Here is a 14,788-nt window from a genome sequence, read left to right as displayed (position 1 = left end):
CCTATGTGTCCTCCTGACGCGTGCACACACCCACAATCATCACCCCCGCCCCCACACCGCCACCACAAGAGCACTTTATACCAAGATGTTGGTTGGAGATCTTGGTTTCTGACTGAGCAGACTCGATAATTATACTGGACTGGTGGGTGTGTTTAATTATTTACTTTAATGTGCTGATGTTTTACATGCACGGGTTGTTGACATGACGTCAAGTGACAGCAGTGACCTGCAGCTTGACATGATATACAGTCCATCTAAAACAAATTAGGTTTTAAAGCTAGGGTTTACATTGAAAATAATAAATATTTCAACTGAACACCGTACTTATTAATTTGCTTGAGGACATTTATGCTGTTACAATTTCCTGAAATGTGTTTTAAATTGCACATAAGGAATTGACTTATTAGATGTGCACTAATTTACATACATTTCCAGAACAGATATCAAGTCATGACTAAAATATGTGTTCATTCCAATGTTGACCTATTAAAGGCATTTGCATCGAATATGTCTTTTTGTCATCGCTCCATCAGGCAGGTGATATATACAGACCCATCGGCAAATGGGTCAAAAAAGATTTTTAAGTGTCATTAAGCATGCATCATATGTCGTAATGCTTCAAGTTTACTGCTTTATTTTCTGCACAGAAAATGATGACTGTCATTCATAAATATTATTCATTTTAAAAATAGCCTGGTTTGTATATCAAAAAAATCTTGTCATATTTAGATTAAAGAGCCTCTATTATGCATTATAAAAGGTCATATTTTGGTTTTGGGGTCTCCAACAACAGTTTGATATGCGTGGGTGGTCAAAAAACACTTTCATTGTCTTATAATATGCATTTCTTTTTACCTAATTATTCCAACGACATATGACTTGTTCAGCGATTCATTTGTTCCCAAACCCCTCCTTAGCGCGAAACTAATCTGAGCTGATTGGACTGATGACCCAGTCTATTGTGATTGGTCGACTGGGTTCAGCATGAGACCGAAAGAAATGTCCACCACGGCTACAGTAGCTACAAAGCCCACTGCTGCAATGCAATAAAGCAATGCAGTTAAAGACCAGCATATACTCTACTCTTAACCTAACCCCAAGTAATAACATCGACACACATTCAGTATTAATCCACACAATAGCAAAAATTGACCACACCACGCATGTGAGGAACAGCTGCTGGTGGCCATAGCAAAGACAAACAGCAGAGGATCACGAGTTCAGACACGCATTTAAATCAGTAAAGAAATGCGTGTCGCATTTTTAACGAGGTTTTGGACACAATATGTGAATAGCACATAATGATTTAACCTGAGAGATCAGCCTGATCTCACGAGAAAACGTAAATATTTTACGTTTTGTCAGTTTAGTGACTAATTCGTACGAGTTCAGTCGTACGAAATTGTACGATTTTAAAAAGGTGTGGCACCTAACCCCACCCCTAAACCCAACTGTCATTGGGGGATGAGCAAATCGTACTAAATCGTCCGAATTAGATCGTACGAATTCATACGAATTTGCCACTAAATCAAAAAGTTACGAATTGCCGTGAGATTGTGTTGGAGAGATACAATACAGGCACTTAATGGATAAGTGATTACAAGCCGTGCGGAGTGATTGCAAAATATTTTTAATTGAATGTTGTAACTTGTAAACTACAAAATGAGGCAACAATTTTTGTTACACTTACATGTTACGATCCGAGGAAAAAGAAACTGGTCCATATGAACTGCAACAGTTACTGATAAAGTCCATGTCAAAGTCTGACAAAGTCCCATCCATAATAGTCTCTGCTGCTCCTTCATTAAAGCAAACGGCCGACGAGTTCCATGCTGCAGTTAGGCTTGTGCCGGTATTCGGTAATGCGATAAATCACGGTAATGAATATGCACGATATTGTTATCGCGGGCACTTCAAAATACCGTGAAAAATAATAGATCCGAATTTATATTCTTAGAACGCGCCTTAGCTTATTTTCCATCAACCGCTTGAAGAAACACTGCGTATATGCTGCGCAGAACTGATGCGCACTCTGATGTAAACAATCCCCACATGTAGAAGCCCTGTGTGCGCGCCGCCGCCGCTATAATCCTCACACGCAAGGGCGGACTTGCCATCTGGCAGACTGGGCACTTTCCCGGTGGGCCGACGTACTTTTTGGGCCGGGCTGATCATCGTCTTATGATTTGATCGGCCCATAAAAGGCTTAGCAGCCTATTGTTTTTTCTGCCTTATTGGTTGACACTGCTGTGATCTGTGACTCTCTGAAAGTAGACGCTTTTTTTCCCGGACAGACAGACCGGGCCGGCCCATGTGACACCCTGCAGCCCATTGGCTCTTTTCGGTATTGACATTGGGCTGGCCCAATCACAAACTCCTATTTTGGACTCCGTGTGAGAGTGCGTCGTCTGTGTGTATTTGTCAAAACAGTCGAGAGTCAGAGAGAAGAAACGCAAGGGAGGCGCAGAGAAATCGCGGGAAATACACCGGCGTTTCATTTAGCGATTCTGAAAAGTTCTCTGTTCCGTCTAGTACACGGCTAAAAACGCAAATCACGTGAGCACACACTCTCTGCCCAGAGCTGCAGCCACTAGTTCAGCGGGTGAGCATAAACCCCAGGTGAGAGTTCAGTGCATGTCAGACAGTTCATCTGCTGGATGGTCTCATCTCACTATAGTTGTTAAACGTGATATTGAATTCATCTTGTTGTCTCTATCTAACAACTCGTATGTCTTTTGAATCACTTGTTCTCAGTTAACTGTTTTGGCTGAGTGCAAAGATAAGCTAATATATTAATTTATGTAACCACATACACTGATTCTGCACATTGACTGCTTACCTTTATCGTTTAAATTTAATGTACGTTATACTGTTATAATGGCCATTATTGGTTATTAAAACTGATATTCTGCAAAAAAGCCAGTGTAAATCAAATATCAAAATGAAACAAATTTGACTTATATTATGTTTTCATTGTTTAGATAGTGAAACAGCAAGCAGGATGAGGTGAAAGGTTAAAATGTAACACTGTTGCCTTTGAAGATTTACCCATGCATTAGCAGGCAGTTTTTGTTATGTTTATTATTGAATATAGGCTGAGTGAATAGTGTATTGAATAAGCTAAATTGGCTGTAGTGTATGAGTATGTGTGAATGAGTGTGTATGGGTGATTTCCAATATTGGGTTGTGGCTGGAAAGGCATCTGCTGCATAAAACATGCTGGAATAGTTGGCAGTTCATTCCACGATTGCTGATCGAAGACGATTTCCCTTTGCACATTCACTTTGATATAATTGCTCAAGTTTACTTTTATATTGTGTATTGTTTTATTTATATTTATTTGTATTTAAATGTTTGAAGTACTTTTAGTTAATTAAAAAGTTATTAAAGTTACTAAGTTGACGAAACTGAAGTTTTTTGTGTTTTTTTACCTGTTTCTCTAGTAAAATTACAATATCGTGATAATACCGTATACCGTGATAAAAGCTCAATCAATTAATCGCAGCATGAAAATGTGATACCGGCACATGCCTAGCTGCAGTGTAGGTTATTGTTTCAATCATTAGAAAAATGACAGGAACAAACACAGCACTAGGTTGGCTATACTGTGGTAATGTTGTGAAAATAAACTTCAACCCTTTATTCCCCGCAGCCGAATCTCCATTTGTCAGTGATCGTCATCTTTGTGTCATTATACCCCGCACTCTGTAGTGTCTGAAGGGAAAGGCGCATTCACGTTTTACTGGATGCTGCACTTCATATTTGGTGATGTGCCATATCGACTTTGACGTGTTCAAGCAAAAGATCAGAAACCAACACGATTCATTTATTCGACCCTTGAGTCGACTATTTCACTAAAGAATCAATAGTTTTAAACACAGTGCACTTTTAGATTTAAACCTCAGCTGGATGTTTTCATTCACTTAGTGCTGTTACAGACTGAATAGAAGGTCATTTTCAAAAACCCATAATAGGGGCTCTTTAAGAGTCAGTTAATGACATATTGAAAGACTTTTAGCGAAGAATCTCAATGCAGCCCCAAAATACTCATTAACTGCTATTGTAAATTTGCTGCTGCCCTTCAAACCACTAGGTTTTTGTCATAAATAGGCTATATACCCATTTGTCAATAAGATTTAATTAACTTAAAATATATAAAAATTCAGTTTGATTGCTATTAAATAATATGCCATCTCATTTCTGCATGAAAAAATCCAACAGCTTATTGAAAATGTGTTAATCTTAAATGGTTTTGTAGTAGTGTCTTGCCTTAAATGACATTTCGACCTATCCTAGGGTCTAAATTTTGCAGTGTTTTTATGTTTATACCCAGCAAGCATTTTTTGTTTTTAAAAGATGTCTAAACATAGTCGTCTTGGCCAAAACAAGGCTAAATTTGGGCTGTCAGTGAAAATCTAATAGACGCCTAAGAATAGGCTAAAATTAGACTAGCCATCAAATAAACAAAAATGAATGACTACACATGTAAAGTCTGTCTAATCAGTCTCTTTGACGACTAGTGTAGTTTTTGGCTACACTGACAGCCCAAATTTAGTCTTGTTTTAGCCAAGCTGTCTGTCTCTATTAGACATCTATTAAACACAAAATTGTTTGCTGGGTATTGATTAGTCCATCTAATTGATCAACTGTATTTATATTTCACTGTAACTGCAGTTTAAACACTCCTATTAATCAAATTTAAAGACCAGTTTGAAAATTATGATGATGCATCAGACTTGTTTCTGTGTTTTTTCAGTTAGTGTGTCTTACGTTCCCAAGCAGTGGCTCTTTAATTCAGTTTTAGAACACAGAACAGGGCAATAACATAACATTAAATTGACATAAAAATAAATTCAATATAAAAACAAATAAAATAATTACAATTATTCAAAGAGTAGATTTAAGAGGAGCTTTAAGGCTTTAAAAAAATTAACAGTTCTTTTTGCTTTGGTATTTCTTGTTTCTTTTGATCGTACACAGGTAATGACCTATTTCATTACAGTGAGTAAAATTAGTTTTTTTCACTGCCTATTTACATTTATGAATAAAAAAATTATATAATGAGCCAATTGACAATATACTCAATTTTGAAATCAACAGCATTCTCATAAAAAAAATTCAAACCTCTTTTTCTTTGAATTCCAATTCAATATTCGTACTCTGCTTAATGAAAAAGAAAAGATCACAGCAAAATAACTATGTACAAAAACAATCATCCATTCAGTCTCTTCTTCTGTATGTTGTGTGCTTGGCTGGAGCTCAAATGAAATGCACAAGTCAAAGATTGGTGTTTCTTTTTTGAGTGCAGCAAACGTGGTAGTGAGAGGGTTTGTGTGCTCCTGGATTGTTTTTAAAAGGCCCATTGTGTTGACCTAATGAGCCTCTGTTAATTCAGATTGTACGTCTGCATTCCTGTACTTTTGCCTTAGTCCTCGTTTTGAGTCGTGAGCGAGTGCACAAAGCACAGACCTAGATTTAACGGTTCACATTACTCATAACATTTAACTCCGAGATGGGTGGATAATTAGGAGAAAATTAGAGATGTTTTGTGTTGGCATGAGTAATGCAATCTGCAATCTGTAATTTTCAGCAACCAACAAGAGTTTCGATCATGCAGTGGTGTGATCTTTGTATTTAGTTGGGTTCTTCTATCCAGACTGAAGTATGGAGATTATGGTGTCAAGTTAGGGCTGCACAATAAATCAAAATGATTACTTTTATCAAAAAAACAACTTTTTGTCATGCAGAGCTTTAATTATAAATGACAGATTTTAACTTCTATTGGTGTAATGTAGGTAGGTTTTAGATTTAAAATTAGTTATTGAGTGTTTGATTTCTTCTTTGTATTTTAATAAGTACTGGTCCGAAAAATATGTCTCATTTTAACATAAATGTATCAAACACAGCATCATTGAAAATGTGTAATCTTAAAACAGACAGTGAGATAACCTATATATTAAGAGAAAAATAGTCTTTGAGGGAGGTTGGAGATCTTTCAAATTGCTGTTAAAATGTGGTGGAGTTGGAAATGTGATGAGAAGATGAGAAGAAAGGTCATAAATATCCAAGTAAAATACTGAGAAGTTTTTTGTTTTGTTTTTTATTACTGTTTTGTGTTAAGTTAAAATGCAATAAAGATAAATTAAAGGAGGTAAAATCAGAAGAACCATAAAAAAATATACAGTTTAGTTGGAAAAAACTGACATGGGGCTGTACAATAAGTGAAAATAATTCGCAATCGTTATTTTGCTATTGTCATGCACATCTTGTCAGGGCAGCGCACCTCTGTGATCAGTAGTAAAATCTCCTTTGAATGGGCAGAGGGTGTTCTTGTGCAGAAAACGCAGTGGTGCCACTTCTTGTCCGGTGTGCTACAGGCTATAGAAGACTCTTTGCTAGACGTTTTACAATCATTGCTCTAGATGTTTTTTTCCGTTGTTTTTCTTTCACAACCGCCATTGTTGTGTTTAGGGGTAAACTCACTCGAACACTGGAGTCTTTCAAAGTCTTGTTGATCAGCTAATCTGTCAATGAGCTGACATATGAGTGACCCGCTGATGGATCAACTCATCTACGCGGCTTTGAAATGCTTCATGTCCATGTACCTGTGTTTGCATTTGGTGAACACTGGTGAAGAGTGGTGAACTGATGACCTTTGCGGCCAATCACAATCAGTTCTGTTGAACATGTGAACACAGTGGTCAATCAATGGTGTTTAAAAACACGCTCAACAGTGCTCAAATGTCAGCAGAAAATGGATGTTTTAAAAATTTCAGTACTGACTGGTAACAAAGTCGATACTTTTGACAACACTACCGGCTATTAATCAGACCCCCCCGGTTTTTCGCAATTTCAACGCAAAATCAACAAATTCGCTATTTTTTGTGATCTTGCAAAATAATCGCAAAAAAAATTTAATATTCATTAAAACATAAAACATCCAATTCTAAAGCATAAAATCAAATTATATTTATTTCAGTTTGCAATGAATAGTTTTACATGACTTATGGACGTTGCAAACGCAGCGCACATGATGTATTTGAGTGTCTCTCGAAAAAATGATGTCTCCCCTGCCCCCTCACAATCATTACATTACATGTTAGGAGAGAATTGTTTTGCATCCTATGCAGTAAGCAGACGCAGATAAAGCGTCAAGCATGAGTGATTTACATGTGAACTCAATGCAAAGATGCCATTAGACGTGCGTTTCGTGTGTTTGACACGCTTCAGACTGCAAAAGAAAGTGGGAGCAAGCAAAAATCTAACAAACAAAAGCAATGGAACCGACAGAAAAGCGAGCAGCTTGCAATGATGGAGATTGGTTCAAGGATGACGGCCGCTGGTTGTGACCGAATTGAAAGGCGTTATTTTTGCTTTACATGTATGGCTTGTATTATGATGTGCATCAAATCAATAAGTGATTTTGCTTAACTCTTTCCCTGCTGTTGATAAGAGGAAACGCTTCCCTGCCATTGACGAGTTTTACAGCAATCCGTGAACTGAAAAAAGTGTTGCATGCAAAACTGTTGCAAACAATTTATTTGTGTTGAATTTAAACAAACAAATTAAATTGAGCAATGTTCAACTTAATTTGTTTGTTTAAATTCAGCCCAAATAAATTGTTTACAACCACTTAACGTAAAAAAATTAAGTAAATCCAAGGAATCACCTTTGAATAATTTTTTTTCAGTGTGTTTTAGCTATATTACAGTAGGGTAAGCCCTGAGTGACGCTTGTCCTGAGTGAGGTAAATGATGTCAGATGATCCAGGGAGTGAAATCTGAGAAAGAGAAAGTAAGATTGTGGGTAAAAATAAAAGTTTTATAAGCCTTCTTTTTGCTTAATCCCTACCATTTGAGATCGGTTTTAGATCTGGTCTTGACAAGAGACCAAAATAAAGAAGATTTTATGATTTGTGTCATGTATGAAGAACTAACATAGCACCTAATTCGGTAAATAAGATATATACAGTTGAAGTCAGAATTATAAGTCCCCCTGAATTATTAGCCCCCATTTATTTTTCCCCCAATTTCTGTTAAACGGCGAGAAGATTTTTTTCAACACATTTCTAAACACAATAGTTTTAATAACTCATTTCTAATAACTGATTTATTTTTATCTTTGCCATGATGACAGTAAATAATATTTGACTAGATATGTTTTCAAGACACTTCTATACAGATTAAAGTGACATTTAAAGGCTTAACTAGGTTAATTAGGTTATCAGGTTAGGGTAATTAGGCAAGTTATTGTATAACGATGGTTTGTTCTGTAGACTATCAAAAAAAATATAGAGCTTAAAGGGGCTAATCATTTTGACCTTAAAATGGTTTTTAAAAAATAAAAAACTGCTTTTATTCTAGCTGACATAAAACAAATAAAACTTTCTCCAGAAGAAAAAAAGATTATCAGACATACTGTGAAAATTTCCTTGCTGTTAAACATCATTTGGGAAATATTTAAAAATGAAATAAAAATTCAAAGGGGTGCTAATAATTCTGACTTCAACTGTACATCTATTTATTTATTTATTATTATTATTTGTTTATTGCAAAATTTTCAGCAAATTGTTGCGAAGTACCACCACAAAATCTGTAATTTCTGTCGCAAAAATTCAAGATAAAAATTGTGAAAAACTAGGGGGGCTGATTCATGGTGTCAAAGTGTTTGAAAACGGTATACCTTCACTTTTCCTTTTTCAACTTTTTTTTCTTTTGCCCTCTAAAGAATGAAAAAGAATTTAGTTTGAAGTAAATCAAGGCCTTAAGGCTTTAACAATTGCTTGACTTAATCAGCACCATCAACAATACAAAATTCTCACCTTCCAAAAATTGTTGACATTTTTTTGATCTTCTGAACTGGTTCAGCATACTTCCGGAGACTGCAGTATCAAATCAAGAATTATATATATATATATATATATATATTATTCACCTATATTGCTTATTTGTTTATTGATAAAGAGTTATTGGTTATTTTTTCCAGACTAAAATTCTGAAATTCTATCCATCTAGTTTTACTGTGAAAAACGTATTGTTGAATAATCATTAGTTTATTCGTCTATCTAAACAGTAATTTTCTGCCCCAATAGTCAGCTGTGTAGTTTCTCAGCAGAACTAATATGTCAGTCACAAAATGATTATGATTATTAAATGAATTATAGAATCACACCATAATCTCTACAGACATTTGAACATCTGTGTTTTTGGATAATCTTTTTTTAACCACCTCATATAATTCGCATCTACCCTGAGTGTGAGAAACTAAAGTCTCCTTAATTCACTTGCTTGATGTGTAATTAAGTCATGAACCCAGGTGTTTGCATTCACTCCCTGCATCAATAGCAGACCTGTACAACCACACCCTCTGGTCAAAGTCACCCGGTCTAACACACACACACAGATAAACACAAACAGCCGAGCCAGAGCCAAATCACTCCAGATTAAAGAGGCTTGGCTGTAGTGCACTGATGGCTGGGTTTCAGCATTCAGACATGACTGTATGTGTGTGCGACTTCAAATCTGATCCAGTGTTGTTGTCCTACTTGAACCTGATGACATCACCACTTTCACTGTGTGAGTCTGAGATGCTGGCTTCATGTTCAGATCACAGTTATGATCCCACGCTTTTAAGGCATGCTGTGTTGCTAATTGCTACCTGTGTTATCACTAGGTGGTTTTTTTTTTCTAGTGTGTTTTTTGGCCACAGCCTCACACTGGATGAACTCAGCTCAATAACGATCTATCCTTAGAGCGCTGTCCTATATGCAAGAGCTTTGAGCTGAAGTGCAGCCTGAACGCGGATGATGGGATTGAGCCAAGGCAAGCAGCACTGTTATTGTGGCTTTTACTGTGGGGTTAGGGATTTAAAAAAATAAACATGGCATGGTAAGCTTTTGTTTATGGACATGAAGGATGCTTGAAGTAACACAGCTTGCTCAGGATATGTTTGCTGTTACTTTTTGGCTGGAATGCACCAGAGAATTTGTAAAAATCTTGAAGACTTTTGGTTTAGATATTTTTATTGATTTCAGTTTTTCAAACCAGAAAAAGCAACAATACAAACCCCTGACCCCCATACCAATCCAACAGTGGGATAGTGCTCACATTAGCCGAAAATTAACAAATATACAATTGTACATGTAGGTCCAAATACAAATACAAAAAAATTATAAAATTAAAATAAAAAATAAAATAAAATCAAATTAAATAAATATATAAAATGTAAAAAAGCAAAAAAAACAAACATATAACCATACATGCCATATGTACAGCAAAATCAAATTATTTAAGATTTTCCGCATAATCAATAAAAGGTTTCCACACCTTAAATTTCCCCTCCAACCCTTTTAATGAAAACCTGATTTTTTTCCAAATAGCGACAAGACATAGGCCGTTTCTCAATATGCGTTCTTCAGCAGTCTTGCGTTCTCATGTAACATCATCATCAGCTGCCAAAGTTCAGTTCCAAAACTCAAGACCGCAAGAACAGAGGATGCGTGAAAGTTCCCGGATGTGTTCTTGATATTGAAGACGCACCGATGCAGACTTGAGCACCAATCTCGCTCTAGAAGTCCCAGAAGTCATTGAGACTGGAGGTGGGAAGCGCAGCATTTTATATAGATTTATCATTAAAGTTCAGAGATATAATTTATTTACCTCAGGAGTTTCCACAAATGAAATGGTGAATATAAACATTACCATGGACATCTTAATAAAGGAATAAACACATTAAGGGTGTTTGCTGAAATTCCTATTAAAATCTGTTTTATTTATAATGTGCAATGTATATTTATATTGTTTTTATGAATAGTAGATCTAGGGGAAAAACAGTAAATCGTTGTATGAATGCTGTAATGTTGAAATAATTTTCTATTTAAAACGCGTGAAGATCATGTGACCATCAGGAAGAACGCTGCATTTCATTCCTCACAGAATGTGTTCTCTGTTCTCGCGGTCTCCCGAGTTCGTTCTTCCGAGGACACCTGGCAACACTGGTCTTTACAAGAACGCAAGTCCGTTCTCTGCGTTCTTGGAATTGAGAAGCAGCCACAGTTTCTCTAATCCACTGAGGATGAGTGGGAAGATGAGAATCCTTCCATTTTAGCTAAATAGATCTACGTGCCAATAAAGTCGAAAAAGCAATGATTTTACACTTTGATGAAGGCGACTGTATTTCCTCTGAAGTTACCCCAAACACTGCCACCTGTGGATCTGGTTCTAGCTTGTGCTGAAGAATCACAGCTAACGAATCAAATATTAACCGGCAGAAATGTTCTAAGTAAGTCCAGAGCATGTGAAATAAAGTGCCTTCAGCACAATGACATCTATTGCACAAAGAACTAGTACCAGGAAACAATTGGGCTAATTTAGTCTTAGAGATATAAGCCCTGTGCACTAATTTAAATTGAATGAGAGAGTGACGGGCACACATGATGATGAGTGAATTTGTTTAAGAATATCGTCCCATAGATCATCCGAAATCGAACCACAAATGTCCTCTTCCCAAGCATTCTTAATGTTACCTGTAGGGGAAGATGACTGATTCAGAAGTAGATTATACAATACAGAAATGGAACCTTTAACTAATATGTTACAGGAAAGAGAAGAATCTAAATGGTTTCCAGAGGGCAAGACAGGGAAGTCGGGTAAGAGGGAACTCACCTAATCTCTTATTTGCAAGAAAAAATCTGACTTAACCAACCCATAATGTGATATCAACTGATCAAAATAATGTTATAGCTGAGAAGAGCTATCACTTTAAGACAACCCCCCCGTTTTCATTTATTTAAATAGACAAAATCATACATTAATCGACATAACTAACAACACAACATAAATATAAACAGTGCTTTAACATGGTGTACATATAAACAGTACAATACAAGCAAAACCTGACAGCATCAGCATCATTTTGTCCACTTACAGTTACATTTGGCTTTGGAACTAATTTATGAGAGGACGCCACATGGCAGTGAACTTGGACCCAGAACCATTTAAATTGAGTCTTATTTTTTCTATACTAAGGAAATGCAACACATCATTGGCCCACTGTTTAAAAGAAGGGGGAAATAATTGCTTCCAATTGATTAAAATCAAGCGTCTTGCTAAGAGAGAAGGCAATGCAGTCCAGTTCACTTTTTGACAAATTATTATTTTTATATACAATACCAAAGACAGCAGTTAGGGGATTTGCACAAACATCTTTACAAAATATTCTGGAGTAAGATAACATTTTAAGACTTTTCAGATATTTTGAAATGTTAAACTCATTCAGAAGGATGTGATTCGCACTCATTAAATAATTACTTTAGCTTTATCATACATTCTTCTGACATACAAAACACTGACGTTTCGGCACAATTCCTTCCTTGGTCTATGACACAATCTTCCCACTCCACACTCTTATTTCATAGTCAATCACATAAGTCATTAGTTAGACGACTACTCAATGGTTAAAAACAATGTTATTTTCGTTTCAATATAGCTAACAACATGAGAAGCATTTTCTCCTCCTGTAAAGGCATCATCTCCATGGACGTATAATGATATATGTGATTGACTGTGGAATAAGAGGGGGGAGTGAGAAGATTGTCACACTCTGAGGAAGGCATTTGTAAGAGCAACAAATAATAACTTGACTTAGGATCATTTGGAAAAGTTGCAGAAGGTCGATTTTTCAGATGAATCATCTGTTGAACTGCATCCTGATCATCACAAATACTGCAAAAGACCTATGGGAACTTGCATGGACCCAAGATTCGACATAAATTAGTCAAGTTTGGTGAAGGAAAAATCATGGTTTGGGGTTACATTCAGTTTGAGGCCGTGTGAGAGATCTGCAGAGGGGATGGCAACATCAACAGCCTGAGGTATCAAGACATTTGTGCTGCCCTTTACATTACAAACTACAGGAGAGAACAAGTTTTTCAGCAGGATAGCGCTCCTCCTTATACTTCAGCCTCATCAAATTTCCTGAAAGCAAAGAAGGTCAAGGTGCTCCAGGATTGGCCAACCCAGTCACCAGAATGAACATTATTAAGCATGTCTGGGGTAAGATGGAGGAGGCATTAAAGATGAATCTTGCTGAACTCTGGGAGTCCTGCAAGAACTCTTTCTTTGCTTTTCCAGATGACTTTATTAATAAGTTATTTGAGTCATTGCAGAGATGTATGAATGCAGTCGTCCAAGCTCATGGGAGTCAAACACAATATTAATTCTTTTTCCACTGCACCATGACTTTATATTCTATACTGCTCGTTATTTCTGTTAAGCAAGACTTTTATCTTAGCAAAGTCAGACCTTACTGTCCTAATTAAATAATTAAAAATCAAGGCATGATCATATTTTATTTTGGAAAAATAAGCGTAATCTAGAGGCCTTTGCCTTTCATATAAGCCACTTCTGATACCAATTGATCAACTAGAAGTCAAATTATTATTTGTTGTACCTAAAACTTGGACAGGCAACAAGACTTGTCAGGTAGTAAAGTATTTAAGATGCTGATTGCTGTTAAATGCGTCATGACGTTCTTGTGAAAAGAGTCCATATTCAGTGATATCAGTCAATTCTGATTGCTTAAAATCTACAAACTTGTTTATAAAGATCTGCAAACTGTGTAGTTTTTGCAGTGAGTTTTATACATTGACTCTAGTTGGGCTCATGGCAATGGCAGTTTGCAGAATACAGCATGTTGAGTTGGTGGTGGGGCAGTCGGTATAGCAAATGAGTCAGTGCGCAAGAATTAAAGCCGAAGTAAATGTTGTTTAAATGTTATGTCATCTTACCTGAGTATTCCAGTATGCAAATATATTCATAACCAATGTGAATTTCTTTTTTAGTAAAGAACCTGACCAGCTGCTAGGGCTACTTTGTTTATAGTTCATATAGCAACAGTAGTAGATTCAGTTTCTGTTTTGAAATGACAGATATAGATTTGATAATATCTGATTAAGACAGTTATATTCTTACAACTAGGAGCAGTGACTTTACCCGACTTGGCATTTCGACCCAGATCCAGCTAACCCAAAATGACAACACGGTTTGCTTTCATCACTGCTGGTTCTTTGAAGTCAGCTTGGTGTTATGACCTTTCTGTCAACTAGTGTCAACTCATCCAATTTAGAGTAATTGGGGCAAAAATATGTACCAAAGCCACGGAGTTCAACCAAATGTCAATTCTTGTGTTTTTTTGCCATTATAACAAGGCCATTGCAACTGTTCAAGTCACCCCAGCCACTACATAGCAGCTGTGTTGTCAAAAGGAATGGTACGTGTCTTTTGAGCACATGAACTCAATGGCCAATCAAAGTCATTTAAAGCAGTCACTGCACTGAAGAAATCTGACCAAGCAGCAGTTTTGTTCAGAAGAGTTCTACATTCTTGCAGATCTTGGTCACTGTGTAATATATTGCCACAGTAGATCGTTATGATAACATAATATATGCCTTTAGTGACTTTCTGAGAATAAATGCCAAAAAATAAAGCAACTGAAATAGCAACTGGAACAGCTGTCGCGATCGTCGATCTTATATGAAGCAAGAGATCACGATGACATATGATGACGTGTGCAGGTGTTGTACATTGTGAAGCCCTTCCATTTCACACTCGTTTTTAAGGGCCAAGGGGAAGGGGTAGGGGTGCAAAATTGGGCCTAAATATCACTCTTTCATCCCTTCTGTTTTTTAGTTTAACATATTTTGTATTCGGCAATGTAAGGAAGATCAGGTTTGTTTGTATAACGCACGTCACACAGCAATTTAGTTTCACTTGTTTATTTTTAAAAGCAA

General features: G+C 36.5%; 1 protein-coding gene across 1 annotated transcript in view; it reads left to right on the top strand.

Annotated features, from left to right (window-relative positions):
* Nucleotides 1–14,788, top strand: part of camsap3 (calmodulin regulated spectrin-associated protein family, member 3) — a 75,276-nt gene that overhangs the window by 1,313 nt on the left and 59,175 nt on the right.

The sequence above is a fragment of the Danio aesculapii genome, chromosome 3, assembly GCF_903798145.1.
Source record: "Danio aesculapii chromosome 3, fDanAes4.1, whole genome shotgun sequence".
In the NCBI taxonomy this organism is placed as follows: domain Eukaryota; kingdom Metazoa; phylum Chordata; class Actinopteri; order Cypriniformes; family Danionidae; genus Danio; species Danio aesculapii.
This window is presented reverse-complemented; position numbering and strand designations above follow the sequence as displayed.